Consider the following 12,842-nt stretch of genomic DNA (forward strand, 5'->3'; position numbering starts at 1 on the left):
CAACAGTGATTGGAGTCTCTGTGCTGGTTTAACAGTCATTTTCTGGGTTCAACCAATTTGGCCAGTTTCTCATTAAATTTATGGGGTATTGGAGTAGATGTTTTTACTGTTTGATACCCTTTCTGAAGCTAGCCTCCTGTTGTTGCCTTTTTCAGTGGGCAAGATAAATTGTAACATTATTCTAAAGGATATCACAAGAGCCAAACAGTGAAAGGGGCTGCTTTATGACACGGTAATGTGTACCCCAACAGTGAGTCCAGTGCTTTATATTTTATTCACATATTGCTAGTTTGTGGCCATTGTATTTTGTTTGTGTTATTTCTTCCATCTGCATCTTTTGCCATTTGAGGCATGATGGCATAGTGGTCATTGGTGCCTTACAGCTCAGATCACATATTTGGCCACCATAATTGGTTCAACAGAGTTGGCAGACTTTTCCCTATCCCTCAGGGACCCTTTAAACACCGTTGCACAATTATAATTCACTCAAAACTAGTTTAGTTCCTCCTTTCCAATTCACTTCAATGCATTTTGCAGAGTTCTGCAAAGTTTGCAAACATTTCCTTGTTTTTGCTGAACTCATAGCAAAGTTAACTTAGCAAGGTTCACACATCACTAATGGTCAAAAGATTTGAACCCCCAACATCAGGGTTTGAAGGCCAAAGCCTTAACCATACAACACACTAGTAATAGCAATTTTACAATGCTGATATACCTATCAAAAAGTTACCCACCTATTATTTAAGTAAACTATTATTGGCATTCATAAATATAACATTACAGTGCAGGGCTTGAATTTTAATGTGTGATGTACATAAGAATGCCCCCCTTCAATGTAAAAACAAATGGGGAAGATGTTATAAGCTTGAGGGGATTTCAGTGTAGAGTTAATAAAGGATGATGTCATGGACTACCTGATTTATCTTTCCATGGTCACATTCCACGTTTTTTCTCTGACATTTTGCTGTCCAGTGATTGCAATGTATTGCTTAAAATTAAAAATATTAATTTATTATATTTGTATTGCTGAATTAGTGAATTTCTAGATGATTTCAGGATATTTTAATTAAAAAAAATTAAAGCTGTTTTTATAACAACACGCTTTTAAAATGCTTTTGTTGGAGAATCACTCTGTTATGCTTGTAATATTTGCTATTTTAAGATTTATGTTTGCATCATTAGTTGGTTAAAAAATGTACTGAAGCGTAATGTCAAATTGATTGAGTTTTCAAATGTCATAAATTCCTGGAGATTTAATTTTCCAATTAACTATTTTTTTCTTTTGATTTGTCCACACTTTAATTTCCTCCATCAAAACTTTCTTGTCAGCTTTACATTAACCTGTTGTTTTTGAAGTCCTGTAAAACGGGGGTTGCCAAGCCAAGCCAAGGTCCTGGAGGACCACCGTAGCTGCAGGTTTTCATTCTAACCCTTTTCTTAATTAGTGACCTATTTTTACTGCTAATTAACTTCTTTTGAACAAATTTTAATTGACCTGCTTTTGAAGACTCAGACCCCTTAATTGCTTGTTTTTCCTTAGTTAGCAGCCAAACAATACTGAGATACAAAATGAGCCAAAACAACTGGTGTCCATCATACATCATCTGAAAATAAAGAAAGATGAAGGTTTCAGGAATGTTAATCTGCTCAGGTCCACAAAAGAGAAAATCAACAATTTTGTAAATGTCTGCTAATACACCACGAGAGCAGCAACAAGCCATAGAATTAAAGAATGAGTTTAATTAACGATAAGACTTGGCACCTAATGAAGCAGCTAGTTGGAGTGAAATTGGTTGGAGTTTGAGGCCCGGTCTTAGTTGGTCTTCTGTTGGCTCAATCACTTCACATTTCATTTCTGTTTGGGTGCCATTTAAGGAAAAAAATGAAGAAATTCAGGCGAACAAATTTTAAACAAACAATTCAATGAAAATGAATTCACAATAAGTTAATTAGCAGCACAAACAGGGCACTCATTAAAAAAAGGTTAGAATGAAAACTTGCAATCATGGTGGTGCTCCAGGACCGGACTTGGCGACCCCTGCTGTAAAACACCATTTGCTGTGCTGTTTTCAAATGTATCTTACGGTGTATAACTAATTGGACTTTATTGCCCAGCCTGTGTACTAATCCAGAATTCGAAAATTAACTCGACCTGCATTTTAACTGATAGAGACTACATTACACTGACCAATGTTCCTTTCAAATTTATGACGTGTTTTCACCACGTTTGTCACATTTTAGTTTTTACGAGTGAACATTAGTTTGGCTTCAAAAACCAAACAAATGAGACAAATTTAGCATTTTCATATACATATTTACCAGTGAAGTATTCTGTGTTATCCATCCTGCTAAGTGGAATAACTGTAGTGGTTTGTGCTTCGAATTACTAAAAAATGTTATATTAGTAGTTCATCACCAGTGTAGGCAGGCCAAATGGATATCTTGTCTGAAATTTGAGTCCACTGTGATCTGTTTAAACTGCTTAGAAAATTGATGGATGATTAAACGCACAAATGTGGACATGTTCATCATAATCGGAGAATGAATGAGAAGCCTCAGTTCCTTTTTTGGGACTGTGTAGGACATGGTATTAAAAAGCAATTCATCATGCCATTATTTTGTCTCCTCTTACAAATTCATGACACTATAAGTTGAACGATAAAGTCTCACATCTGATCGGTCACATCATTCTTCTAACAATGCACACACGAGTCTATTTTTGAACTAACTCCGTAATGGGATAAAATGGTAAAAGTGGTAATGACAAAAGCTTGTGTGTTGTTTTTTCAAATAATTATACGAATGATTTCCACAGTCACACTCTACAATTTTGCGGCCTTGAAGACAATGCTTTTCCAGACATGACTTCTGCTGTTTTTCTTTTCAAATTGTGTTGATTTGGTGGTGTATCATCACTGCTGTAAAGCAATTTTATATGTAGATTTTATTCATATCTTTTTTCATGTATTACTGCACTTTCTGGAGTACAGTAGTTTGTCTACTTGCAGTCATGCATGAGTATGATACTCAATTGCAAAAAAGCTAGTTATCTTTACGTTTTTGGTGCTGAAAGTATTGGCTCTTTAGACATCCCTAGTGTTCAGATGTTGGCACGCTTTATAGTTTGTTATGGCATGAAATTTGATAGATAGATAGATAGATAGATACTTTATTAATCCCAAGGGGAAATTCACATAATCCAGCAGCAGTATACTGATACAAAGAAACAATATTAAATTAAATAGTAATAAAAATGAAAAGAATTAAAATAAAATTAATGTTCGCATTTACTCCCCCGGGTGGAATTGAAGAGTCGCATAGTGTGGGGGAGGAACGATCTCTTTAGTCTGTCAGTGGAACAGGACAGTGACAAAAGTCTGTCACTGAAGCTACTCCTCTGCCTGGAGATGACACTGTTCAGTGGATGCAGTGGATTCTTCATGATTGACAGGAGTTTGCTTAGTGCCCGTCTCTCTGCCACAGATGTTAAACTGTCCAACTTTAATCCTACAATGGAGCCTGCCTTCTTAACAAGTTTGTCCAGGCGTGAGGCGTCTTTCATCTTTATGCTGCCACCCCAGCACACCACCGCGTAGAAGAGGGCACTCGCCACAACCATCAGGTAGAACATCTGCAGCATCTTACTGCAGATGTTGAAGGATGCCAACCTTCTCAGAAAGTATATTCTGCTCTGAGCTTTCTTACATAGAGCATCAGTATTGGCAGTCCAGTCCAATTTGTCATCCAGCTGCACTCCCAGATATTTATAGGTATGCACCCTCTGCACACAGTCACCTCTGATGATCACAGGGTCCATGAGGGGCCTGGGCCTCCTAAAATCCACCACCAGCTCCTTGGTCTTGCTGGTGTTAAGGTGTAAGTGGTTTGAGTCGCACCATTTAACAAAGTCTTTGATTAACTTTCTGTACTCCTCCTCCTGCCCACTCCTGATGCAGCCCACAATAGCAGTGTCATCAGCGAACTTTTGCACGTGGCAGGACTCCGAGTCATATTTGAAGTCTGATGTATATAGATTGAACAGGACCGGAGAAAGTACAGTCCCCTGCGGCGCCCCTGTATTGCTGCACACAATGTCAGACCTGCAGTTCCCAAGACGCACATATTGAGCTACAGCTACAGTATCTAAGCTGAAAACTCAGAATTACAGCATATTGTGTTTTTTTTTTTTTTAAGAATCCCATGGAAACTTTATTTCATTGTTTCATCTAACAATGCTCCCCCAAAGCATTGGAAATTTATTTATTGTTCGTAACAAGGAAGAAAAAACACTGCTCACCTGTGAAGAATGAATGACTTTTAAATATGCAGCATCATTTACCTTTTTTTCCTCAGTTTTTGTGCATCACCACAGCTGTAATTTCAATGTTTTTTTCAACTGGAAAAAATATCTATATATATAATTCACTTAGGCAAGACACCCATGGAAAACACGCCGGAAGGGGCGTGGATTCACTAAGCTGCTGACAAGTAAGACACCTGTGGCGCATGCAGGGAGGAGCCACGCCCACCAACTCCAAGACCATTGGATACGACGACAACTCGCAGAGCCACACCCACGAATTCGGACGCGACGACACAGAAAGAACAGTGTCATTTATATTCGTCTGTCGTAGAGGCCTCATGTACTTCCAAGCCACCTTGACTGTTCATAGTGGCATGTTTCTCGCGGAGGTGAGTCGCCATATGCAGCGTGTAAAACGGTTTGTGAGGGGTATCCCATGGAATCCTTAAAACAATCCTTTACAACTGAGGTTAAAACACAATGAAGTAAGCAGTCTTTAAAAACCGACTTTTCGGTTACGACGCACGACCTCGTGCACCATAGGAAACTGTTTTACACGCTACATACAGCAATTCGCATTCGCGACAAACATGTGTCTTCTTCACTCATGGACAATTATATGTTGCTCTGTCTGGACTTCCATCTTTTCATTCACTTTCTGTTGTATCCTCTAACCCTCCCTTTTTAGACAACTGTGTCTTTCCAGAAGTGTTCAAACATCATTAAAATAATTATGCAGCGTTTGTTATGCCGCGGGTTCACTATTGTGTTGTATTTTGCTCTCTCCAGAGTTCCATTTTTTCATTCACTTACTGTTGTATTCTCACACCAACCCGTTTTAGACAACTGTGTCTTTCCATAAGTGTTTAGCATTTAATAAATAATTATGCATGAGATTGAGCGTGTGTCTAGGCGTGGGTAAGCCGTTGAACCCCCAGTGCTGTGCACCCCCATCCCTCCGTCTTGCAGGAGAAGGCATGAAGGCGGTCCGCCACTTTTCAGTCACGAACGATTGTGTGTTGGTTCGTTCCGTGCATTGTTACAATGTTGCTTTTCTTGCTGATTTATTACATTACCGATTTTTCAAATGTTAATTTTCTCCCTGTGCTTAAAAATCATTAAAAAACCAGCCAGTTTGGTACGCCGCGGGTTGGCTATTATTTTTTTCATTTAAAATGACTTTTTGTATTTATTTATTGTTATGTATCCTTCTCACAACAGGAACAAGAGGCAGGTTTCTTATGTTTGTTAAAGTTCTTGATTCGTCACCTGTTTACAGGTGGCTTATTTGAGGGAGAAAAGGTTCAAGGGTCCATGGCTTAATGAAATTCAGCAGTTAAGAACTCTGATGTTAAACCGTTATGATTACAAGTGAGCATCACTTCAAGAGAGACCTTCAAAATCAACAAGCTTATTGAAAAGGCAGGCACAGTTACTGGAAGCAATAGGTAATAGTGAAAGAGAGAATGAATACTAAACGGACTGCCATTTTGAACAGTGTTGCACATCCTCTCTCAGACACACTAACACTGAGGACTTTCAGCCAACGAATCATTCAGCTGAAGAAACGCTACAGGAGCTCCTTTAGCCTATACCAACAGCAATACCCCTGCATAATGTCTCACTGTGACTGTGACTGCCTAGTAAGGAGTTTCTTTTAGTTTTCTTTTTTTAGTCATTCTGTTGTATATTTGAGAGGAATTTATCATTATACCATAGTAATAATAATATTTATTTATTTATTGGACTTCTGTAAAAAGCCAAATTCTTTCCTTCTATCTGTCTGAATGATGTGTATGGACGGACAAAGCAGCTTAATGAATGATGCCCCCGAAGATCTGAGCAGCATGGTGTAAGTGGCCGCTGAAGAAACCAAAAGGTCCTTGTTTATTTTATGGCCACTCACTAGCAATTGGCATAAGGGGGATGATTCCATTTCCCTGGTCTCTCACATCCTCAGGTCATTACACTATTCAACAAAATGACTTTAATTTTCAAGAATTTTCCAAAAACTATAAGTAACAGATCAATCAGAGTATCATCTTTGTTTGGCAGAATTAAGTACACATGTCTGTCTGTCTGTCTTATAGTTATCTATCTATCTATCTATCTATCTATCTATCTATCTATCTATCTATTATATAGTACCTTTCATTATCTATCTTTTATATAGTGCCTTTCATATCTATCTATCTATCTATCTATCTATCTATCTATCTATCTTATATCCTTCATATCTATCTATCTATCTATCTATCTATCTTATTATATAGTGCCTTTCATATCTATCTATCTATCTATTTTTATATGTATGGCAAAGTGCATTCTAAATCTAGGTGTAAAATATGTAAATATAGCAAAAGAAATGCCTAAGGTTGAGCCCATAGAAATATAATTCCCTGCGTCAAGGGGTAATTGAATTGTTGTGTCTTGCCTCATAACTGTAAGTTATTTCACTCTTTTTTTTAAGTGTTGGTTTTTTACAGTCATTACAGTTCCAGAAGCAAACAGAAAATGGTAAATGTGTTCTGGTGAAAACCAAGTATGATAACCCGCATGGGGTTACTGTAAGAAGTCTGAATATTGTTCTTTTTAAAATGTTGATTTTCTTCCCTGTTATAATTTAAGATGATTTCCATCGCTATTTTATCCACAATAATGACCATTTTATATCCAGGTCCGTGGAGTTATGTAGTTAGATATTTTTTTGACAGAGTTGGACTTCATATGCAGAACTGCTAACCCAACTGTGACATCTGTCAGTTTTTATTGGCTAACACACTGATAAAAAAACACACCCATATGCAACTGCCAATGTAAATTGGTTTCAACTTAATTTAACAAGGTTGACACCCACACCAAGCTGGGTAGAAGTGGCGGCGTTGGTTACAAAGGGAATGCCATGTGGTTTGAGCTCTATAGCACAAACAAGGCATGAAAATAAAATAAGGAGCATTCTTGAGTGCCAGTGTAGCTCCTGGGTGTACGTATGTTAGATACTTCTGTTTCCACTACTCTGTCTCTCTCTGTTACTTTTAAATAAAAAAAATTAAAAAAACCACCCGGGGTGACTACTTCAATTTGTTTGCTGGAAAAATGACAAGGAGTTTGGCTTTCTGGTTCGTGGGGACATATTGGCACGGATTTTAAACCATTGGAAAAACTGCTTTGCAATGTAGGCCTGCATTATTGATAATAACACACATTTTTGTTTACTGAAAGTGATAGTTTTGCTTGAGACTGACAATTCTACTTATGTTTATTTGTAAAAAAAAAAAAATGCATGTTTTTAATAAATTTATAACATGTTTTGTAGAAATATATTTGGGCATCTTAGGCATTTATTATGAACCATGCGGTGCACATAATGATCGTGTACTTGTATTATAAATGCACTTCTATTGATTTTGGGGACCTGTTTTGTCTGTACAGAAGTAATGAAAAAATCTGAGCATGATGAAGTGCACCCAGAGATGAAGGTTACTTTTCACAGGACTCTGGGCTGTTTTTCAGTATATCTCCAGTATTTGACATAAGGTGGGAAACAACCTGTAGGCCCATTGCAAAGCACGATGTCCATGACCACACTTGCTAATCTTCTTCTTCTTCTTTCAGCTGCTTTCGGAGTTGTCACAGCAGATCATCTTCTTCCATATCTTTCTGTCCTCGTCATCTTGTTCTGTCACACCCATCACCTACATGTCTTCTCTCAGCACATCCATGAACCTTCTCTTAGGCCTTCCTCTTTTTCACTTCCCTGGCAGCTCTATCCTTGCCATCCTTCTCCCAATATATCCAGCATCTCTCCTCTGCACATGTCCAAACCAACGCAATCTTACCTGTCTGACTTTGTCTCCCATAGAGCCAATTTAGAATCTAAAAATCAAAATTAGCTAATTGATTTATATGATTTATACTGCGGTGGGCTGGAACCCTACCCGGAGTTTGTTTCCTGCCTTGTGCCCTGTGTTGGCTGGGATTGGCTCCAGCTGACCCCTGTGACTCTGTACTATACAGGGTGGTCCAGATCTAATTATGCAATTATAAAAAGCCGAATACATTGCACCCGCTGTTCGAGTGACAACCGTCTCCCCGCCTTTTTTGAATGCAGGGCAGGTGCTGCCATCTATCGGCAACAAAAATATTTTTTTGTGAATTCTCTATGTAATAAACTTAATAAGTTTTAGCATAAAGAAAATTGCATAATTGGATCTGGATCACACTATAGTTAGGATATAGCGGGTTGGATAATGGATGGATTTATAGTGTTATGTTTTTCCCATGCTTTCCATGGTAGAATTTAACAGAAAGCACTGCTCCTTTAAAGATTTATCCTTTCATCAATTGTCCAAGTTGCATAGAAAAAAAACAAAGAAATAGCTTGTAAAATCTTTTGTTTTCATCTTAATTCCCTACAGGAAACAGTGATATACCAAAATAAACTTGTCAGTTGCATTATTAGGTCTATGTAAAACTGTAAAACACTAAAAGATGGGAAAAGTTTTGAAATATTACAGACAGACAATGAATATGTAGTCCCCTTGATTATTGTTAAACAGTATTCTGTTTGGATTAAATCGATTCGATAATGAATGGATAAACAGTTATATTTGCTTTAAAAAAAAAATAAATAAATGTTTTGGCCAGTAGCCATTTTTGCTCATCCATTATGTGATGTTGCAACTGTGCTTTATTACTCTTGATGCTGTGGTGTAAATAAAAAGAGAATCAATTCATCTACTGTACATGTCTTGTTTCCATCTAGTGGGTAAACTCAAACAATATGCTGTAGGAAACTCTCTTGTCCTCGCTTAATTTCAGACTTTTTTTCCTTGATGTTGACAACTGGCTTGAAACTATAAACTAGACCAGGGGTCCTCAATCCCAGTCCTGGAGAGCCGCAGTGGCTGCAGGTTTTTGTTCTGACCTGGTTGCTTAATTACAAAGCAATTCTTGCCAATAAAGCACTAACAAGCTATGAAATTAAATTAACTCTGCTATGTCAGGTCATTCTCATATCCTAGATTTTCTTTCCCTTTCTATCATGCAAATGATTTGAAGGCTAAAATGGACGAGTAATTCTCAGTCCTTCACTTTTTTCTCTTAATTTTTCTTCCAAGTATTTAATTAAACCCAATAGTGCAGATAAATACACACGGGTGTAAATGTAAATAAGCTAAATGGAGAAATGCTGCTCTCTCTTGTCATTTGCATGTTATTGATAATAAGGAGCAATTAAAATATCTGTTTAAGACAAAATGAAGCAATAAGGGCTCAAAATCACTAAAGTGAAGCAGAAGTGTTACTTTAGCAATAAGTGCTTTTTATTAAGCAACTGGGTTGGAGCAAAAACCTGCAGCCACTGCGGCTCTCCAGGACCACCGTGATTGAGGACCCCTGCACTAGACCTTAAAGTTAGTTATAAGACTTGCTGCTATACACATTTTTGGCAGGAGGAATTTTAGAACATATTTTCTCTGTTGTTATCAAAAAGAGCATTGGGCAAGGAACATTTTTTTAACCTTGCTCCATTGTGCCTAAGCCTAGGTCTTTATGCTACATCCTCATGATGTAAAACTTTGTGTTTCATGTGTTAGTTTGACTCCTCTATTAGCCAGTGGTTGGAGTTTTGGGGTGGGTCTGGGAAAATGCATATTGAACAATTTTGCAGTCCGATTCTCACCGGAATTGTTCGAGTGCAGAAACTGTGAAACCAATTTATAGGGAAGCGTGTTTTTTAAAAGATATTGAAACTGCATAATATAACATTCACAAAGATGTTTAATCCAGTTCAGGGTTGGTAGCGTCGATCCTATTCCAGCTATATATTTACAGGGCAGGCACTAGCCTCGGAAAGTAAGCCAGTCCATAGCAGGAAAACCCCAGAATGTAAAGTTCAGATCCTTCAATGGTACACACAACCATGCCATTGTTATCAGTTTACCTGGTGCTAAAATATCTATTCAGCAAACTGCACACATAAAAATAAAAATGGTGTGATTTACAACACTTCAGCTGTATGGTCATTGAAGTTTTTTACTGTGATTTCTTCTCAGATACTCTACTGGTAAAGTGAAATGGGGGGGGTGTGGGGGGGAGAACCTAATTCGATCCTGAAAGGCGTGCTGCTGCTATTGACTCTTTGTCCCAGTTTCATTTCAAGAGTTACTGCTTTATGAGCACTCTGTGTAGTAAAAAAAAAAAAGTAAATAAACAAATCTCATCACTGGGTGGTTTCCCCGCCCCACCACCAGTCAATTAATATTAAACCTTTCTCCACGTTGATTGTAAATGATGATCAGTATATTTTTGCACATTAATATCATAATTGGAGTAATTTTAAGTTTAAAAAAAAAAAACGGCTCTCTAAGTACATAATGCCTTTATATGTAATGCTGAAATTTTAACCTACATTCAAATATATTTCAATAAAAAAATGTATATATTTTTTTAATGTGAACATTTCACATTTCATTTTGCTAATTTGACAACTCTACTGCACTGCCAATCCTTTTGCCAGTACTGTTTCATGATGCGGGCCATTCCGAAGTGCAATGTCTTTAATTCTCTGGTTGTAGCTTGGAATGTCTGATACACATTGTACAGTATGTGTAAATCTGAAACTGCTTTACTGTCAATGCTTTGTTTAGTGTATTTGTGATATATATACGGAAGAGTGTTGTCCTTTTTTTATGCTTCCACACCAGTGAGCGTGTTCATTCTGCTGCAAGATGTAATAATGGTGAACTGAACTGAACTCTTGACTTTTTCAGTCTGTTTACTAACCCCTGTAAAGCAGTTGCTCAGCTTTGGTGTGCTCATGCTTTGCCCAAAATGTTTGACTTGCTGTTGGCTTTGCTCTTCTGTGCTGTTTTCCGACACAGTGTTAAGTTACTTTGGTAACAGTATTTTTGATAAAGTATAATTTATTTCTGATTTTAAGATCTTGAAATAATTGAAGGTTCCTCATTCTGTAGAGGGTCAATGTTTCGAAAAGTACTAAATTTAGTCCTGCCTTAGCTTTACATTTTACAGAGTTTTGTTTTCTCTGCTTTCCTCACTTTCACCACCTTTTGCTCTATATTTGAAAATAATTGTCTCTGAAGTTGATGATTTTTGTTGTATCATGCCAGTACCAAGCACGTTTCATCACTATATCTTCAGTGCCCTTGCTTTCTGTTGTCTTAAGCTAACTTTTAGAACTGTTTGTTGTTAATTATGAAATGCAGTTTTAAAACATTGATCACAAGAAAGCAGGACAGAGGGTTAAAAGCTTGTTCCACACAAGCTGGCCTACTTTCCTCACCTAATTGCTCAGAAAGGTCAAGGTTATTCCACAATGGTTGCTTTAATATTACCTGCTTTCCATTGTCACTGAAATGCAGACAGGTTGCAAAAGAAGTGAGTTTCCTTGCAGCTTTGCCTTCAGTTTGAGAAGTTGGCTTGGCAACAGTGCTGCTTTGAGCTCAGTCAACTAGACACCGAAAGGCTCCAGGAGTCTGCTAATGACAAGGGTCTTGTGCTGGAATGGGACTGCATCAGGCAGATATATTAAGATCAGTGGCTCTCTGTTCAAAAAAGATCTGAGTCATTGGTATGTGACATTACCAGCTGTGCTCAGCTTGGGGAGGTGGGGCGAGCACCCTCTCTTGAATTCCATTTCTGTTTGCTAAGAATATAGGGGATTCCCATCTTCAGCTGCTAGTTTTAACTGGTTCAGTCTGAATTTATGTAAGCAACAAATAGTACATTTTTTGGCTTGACTAAATCTGGTCACTAATAGGAAAATTTTGGCTTGTGTCATTCTCAGAAGGCAAGTTTTTCAGGAGGTGTGCCAACATGATATAATTATTAAGTTAACCGAGTTCAAATTTAAGGCCCGCTTGGCTTACAGCACCATTCACCCCTCTTTTTAAGGCAGGGCAAAACCTTATGTTTGCAGTCTGTTCTATGTTTCTGCCTTCATTGCGGCCAAAGGTGTGCAATTCAGTTGCCTGATATGACAAAACAGGCCACCATAATGTGGAAAGACTTTGTGAATCCCTGGATAATGTTTACAAGACATTAAGTCTGCACTACTAGGTTTTCAATTAAAAATGGTGTTTTTAAATGAAAATGGTCCCCATCCATGCCAGCATTTCCACATCTTTTAAGAAAGTATCTCTTGCCACACTAAAACAACTGAAAATGCATATGATGTTGCTGTTCAACCACACTGGTCATGTGTGCATTGCTGGGAAGGTTCTTGAAGAGATGCTAATGTTGCTGGCCACATTTATAGTAAAACTGCAGTAACCGGTAAATTATTTATTGCAGTTTAGATGCATACAGGTAAGCAACACTCCAAGCGCCATGGAAAGTAACTCATCTGTGCCCACCATTTTGGAATGTGGTTTTCTTCAATAAAGAGTGACCAGTCAGGGAATGAGATGTTGTAATGATCAGGAAAGGGCTATGTAATAAGTATGAGCGAATTGGAATATGATTAGAGTCTGCATTTTTACAACTGTCTGTTTTCACCTGTCCACATAGCATCACC

The 12,842-nt window shown here is 37.8% G+C and overlaps 1 protein-coding gene across 7 annotated transcripts in view; it reads left to right on the plus strand.

Annotated features, from left to right (window-relative positions):
- Positions 1-12,842, plus strand: part of LOC120529740 (microtubule-associated protein 4) — a 220,636-nt gene that overhangs the window by 8,201 nt on the left and 199,593 nt on the right. The gene's annotated exons all lie outside the window — the stretch shown is intronic.

This window comes from Polypterus senegalus, chromosome 5, assembly GCF_016835505.1.
Source record: "Polypterus senegalus isolate Bchr_013 chromosome 5, ASM1683550v1, whole genome shotgun sequence".
In the NCBI taxonomy this organism is placed as follows: Eukaryota; Metazoa; Chordata; class Cladistia; order Polypteriformes; family Polypteridae; genus Polypterus; species Polypterus senegalus.